The sequence below is a fragment of the Quercus suber genome, unplaced genomic scaffold (assembly GCF_002906115.3).
Source record: "Quercus suber isolate HL8 unplaced genomic scaffold, Cork oak 2.0 scaffold_47, whole genome shotgun sequence".
Lineage (NCBI taxonomy): Eukaryota > Viridiplantae > Streptophyta > Magnoliopsida > Fagales > Fagaceae > Quercus > Quercus suber.
The window spans coordinates 535,674-540,701 of record NW_027069512.1 but is presented as its reverse complement, the minus strand read 5'-3'; positions in this window follow the sequence as shown (position 1 = coordinate 540,701).

The following is a 5,028-nucleotide window of genomic DNA, read 5'->3' as shown; positions in this document are numbered from 1 at the left end:
TTTTTTTTTTTTTTTTTTTTTAGGAACTGCTTTGCATCAGACATAAAGCCGATTTTCTTGGCCCAATATCATGTCTAGCCCTATTATATATGTTTTTTTTTTTTTTTTTTTTTTTCTCTTTTGAGAAAAATAAAAATAAATGTATCTGTTTTTTTTTTTTTTAAATTATACCTAAAAAAATGAAGTTAGAAATAAAAAAATTAAATTTAAAACAGCATTTTGAAAAATTGGCAGTTTGAAACTACTTTACCAAATGTTTAAAACTTTTTACCGGTTATTAAAATATTTGGGCTTAAGTAAGAAGATCTCTTAAAGCTAATATATGCATCCTCTCTCTTGAATTGTGTGGGTCTCAAATAGGACATCCATGGGTTGCACACACTATAGAAAAAGATAATGCATGTATCTAATTCACGAAATAATTATTGCTACATGAGAGCTTTTGTTGTAGGTACTATATATAAGTACGTATCCATGTGTAAGTTGCAATATGTGTTTGTGATATTACTTTGAAAGAAAAATAATGAAGAGAAAATTTGAGGAGGGAGGGGGGGGGGGGGGAGGGAGGACAAAGTTTTAAGCTCGCTCAAGTGAGACCACTGGGCAAGGAACAATACAGTCAATGAACAAGAAGATCATATTGGAACTCAGCCAAGCCCACTTGAACAAAATTTAAGCAAAGCATGAGCAAAAAAAAAAAAAAAAAAAGTGAAACACCGTTGAAAATCAACAAAAATAACTCATCAAATCAACCTAAGAAAAATGATTGTATTTTTATTTCATTCTAAATATGAGGAGTCTATTTTACTACTAATATATTATTTATTGATTTGAAAGAGTACAAAGTATCACCCCATTTCAAATTTTAAGTGATGTGATACTTGATACACTTTTGCATTTGTAATGTTTAATTAGAACAATCAAAATAAACTTATTTCAAATGAAGAGAATCCTTATATATTAAGATCAAATAATGTTATATCAACGTGTAGTGATTGTTAAGATTGGCATTTGGCCCTTTTCAACTGCCTCTTAATGAAACCATTTTCCCATTAAATATGGAAGAAACCAAATTTCATTCAAAGGCGCCTTTAGAGGTGACAATATTTTTGACATGGTCCATGAATCTTTAGAGGTGACAATATTTTTGACATGATCCATGAATATGATTCATGGACCGAAGATTACTCACCTATTTTTTGCAGATGATAGCTTATTATTTTGTCGGGCAAGGATGGAGGATTTGCAAGCTATCCAACACATTTTATCACTATATGAGGGAGCGTCTGGACAACAAATAAACCGAGGAAAGACAACTCTCTTTTTTAGCAAAGCAGTGACGGATGACAAGAAGGAGGAGATTCTAAATTTCCTAGGGGTTCCAGAAATTAAGGAGTATGAAAAATACCTTGGGTTGCTGGCTGTTGTGGGAAAAGAGAAGAAGGCGAGCCTCAATTTTATTAAGGAAAGGGTGTGGGCTAAGCTCCAAGGTTGGAAAGAAAAAATCCAATCTCAAGCAGGGAGAGAGATCTTGCTTAAGGCGGTGGTTCAAGCAATCCCTACATTTGTAATAAGTTATTTCAAATTGCCGGTGGGTTTGTGCAAGGAAATAGAGATGCAAATTAGAAAATTTTGGTGGGGTGAACGTGGTAGTCAAAGAAAAATCCATTGGAAGAGTTGGGAAGTTTTATGCAAACCGAAGTCAGAAGGCGGAATGGGTTTCAAAGATTTGGTGAGATTTAAAGAGGCTATGCTTGCTAAACAAGTGTGGAAGCTACAAACAGACCAAACTTGTCTATTGTATAAAGTTTTCAACACAAAATACTTCCCCACAGGTTTGGTGTTTGAAGCAAAAAGCAAGAAGGGTTCTTTCGCTTGGCAAAGCATCCTTAAAGCAAGGCATGTTATTGGTTATTGAGAAAAGGATGTTGTGGAGAGTGGGTGATGGGTCAAAGATTAGGGTGGTCCATAATAATTGGATTCCTGGGTATTTTCCAACAAAGGCAGTTCCACACACACAAGGCATTGAAGATGATTTAACTGTTTGTTCACTCATTGATCAGACAACAAATGAATGGAATGAGCAAATGATTGACCAGAAGATTGCTCCATTTATAACTCAAAGAATCAAGGCCATTCCTTTATGCAGAACGATGCAGGGAGACTGCCTGGTATGTCCGCGGACTCGGGATGGTTGTTACTCGGTAAAAACGGGTTATCAGCTGGTTGGAGAAGTGGAGAACAGTGGGGTTGCATCGGGGTCAAACAGAAATGAGTTGAAGAAGTTCTGGAAGGGCGTTTGGAGTTTGCGGATTCCGAATAAAGTGAAGCATTTTTGCTGGAGAGCTTGCACGGAGGCCGTCCCAACCTTGGCAAATTTATATCGGCGGAAAGTTGTTGACTCACCTCTGTGTAGCAGCTGTGGGAGAGCAAACGAAACGGTCATCCATGCTATTTGGGACTGCGATAACGTGAAACAGTGCTGGGACCTCGGTTTTAAGAAACTAAGGGACCAACACCATGCGTTCAGATTATTTATAGACTTGATGTTCTTCGTAAGGCAACAAGAGGAGAATGTGGAACTGGTCTCGGCTTTAGCATGGTTCATCTGGGGCAGAAGAAACAAATGCCATTTTAACGAGGCAAGCTTGCCACCTGAGAAGCTTCATGAAGCAGCAGCAGCGTTAATAGCAGAATTTCAACGAAGAACTGAAGCTAAACCCGAGAGGAAAAAAATACAGCCTCAGCGTTGGACACCACCTGAACAGGGCGTTTACAAGGCAAATTACGACGGAGCATATTTTGTGGAGGAGGAAAAAGCTGGGATTGGAGTTGTGGTAAGAAATGATTTGGGTCAGTAATGGGCTCACTAGCAGAAAAAATTGAAATGCCCTTAACAGTGGAAATTCTTGAGGCATTGGCTGCATGGAGAGCAATGATTTTTAAGGAGGAGCTGGGCTTGAGACATGCTATTTTTGAAGGAGATTCGGAGCTTGTTGTCAAAGCCTTAGTGGGTGATATTTCAGTTCGGTCCAATATTGGACATATTGTAAAAGATTGCAAGTCTTTAATGGGTTTATTTTAAACCTGCACTTTCTCTCATGTTAGGTGGCAAAGCAATGGTGTAGTTCATGCTTTAACTCGGAAAACGAGAAATTCTTCGCCTTTATCTGTTTGGATGGAATCTGTTCCACCAAACATTTCCTACTTAGTTCATGTTAATGTAACTCCATAATTTTTCATAGATTAATAAAGTGGTTCTATATTTCTTCTCAAAAAAAAAAAAAAAGGGTTGTGTCAGACATGATAAAAAACATGTCAATTGCAAGTCAATTTGCTTAACATGCATTTGATGCTATAAGATATGATTGTTCATTCGTATCGACACAAAATAACCTATTTTAACATGATTCATTTAACCTGTAGAATAATCATATATTTATTTTATTTTAGATTAATCTACTACATTTTAGATTGTATGTTCTAAGTATTTGATGTTATTATGAACTTCTAGATTGCATGCTTTATAAGTACTTTGATGTTATATTTTGACCTTTTAAATTTTTTTCTTTATAGGTATTTTGATGTAATGATTTTGTATGTAATTAGTTGTTTATTTAAATTTAAAAAAAAATATTAATAAGGTCATATAGGTTGAAATAAGTCATATTTGAAGCAGGTAAAATGAGTTATAATTGGGTTGCATAACTTGTTTAATATTAAAAAGGAATCCTTTTATAAAAGGATCAGAGAAAAATGGATTTGAACCACTTGCAAGAATGATTTTTAAAATTAGTAATGTTGTATTTGTGTCAACTCAACACCACATATTTATTAACCATGTCAAGTGAATTGTGTCCTAATAAACATGTCATGTTTGTGCCAATTTATTTAACTAGATGCCCTTATCTCAACATAACGCAATGCAAATAAGACAAGCCAACATGAACCACAACCCCTAAGTGCTTTGTGATGGATTTTTTTGTTAGGCAAGCCCTTTTGTGCTTGCTATTGTGTTCACAGAAATAGAGACAAACTTAAAAACTTAAGGTAATAAAAAGTTGAGTTCTTCTGATAAAAGTTTATTTTATTTCTATTTTTTTTTAAGTTGCGAGTTCCAAAAAAAGGATTTGCCTTGCCTCTTTTTTTACTCTTCAGTTTTTTCCTTTCTACCTAAGTAACCGAACAAAGGAGCTATCTACTTTTGTCTTCACTTCTTAAACATATAGTTTTGGATTTATTTAGTTGATTAAATATACAAGACATTAAAAAGGAGTCCAAATCTTCTATCACACTCTTCCTGCTCTACTATATACTCCACAAATAAAAACATGTCACATGTCCATCTATTTAATTAAATGCTAAATTTATGTCTTCTATTATTTCAATTACCTAAATATGATGGGTTATTTATTTATTTATTTTAGGAAATTAAAATAATAAAAGGCATAAATTTAGCATTTAATTAAATAGATGGACATGAGGCATGTTTTTATTTGTAAAATATATAGTGGAGCAGAAAGAGTGGGACAGAAGATTTGGACTCATTAAAAAGTAACTTATAATGGGCTGTGAAATGAATGTCTTGGTAACAAAGTTGGGTTTGAAACAAAAGACACATTCACACATACGATGGGATTAAACATATATTTTTGGATGTATTTAGTTGAATAAAATATACAAGTCATTAAGTAGCTTATAATGAGCCGTGAAATGAATGTTTCGGTGACAAAGTTGGGTTTGAAACAAAAAAGATTGAAATAAAAGTATCAAAATCAATTAATGATTGATAAACACACTGTTTATTTATGATTATTTTCCTAAATAAGTGAATAGTAAGCCATACACTTCTAGGCATAGGAGGAATAAAATTAGGTTAAAGCTAATTTGAGGCAAACACACAAATGAAGAAGCAAAAGTGCAGAATTAAAGATTAGTTAAACGATTTTGAGTAATTGACCTATTGGATATTAATCTTACCACTTTTTAAAATAAAAAAAAAAAAAAAAAATTACAAAACACAAACAT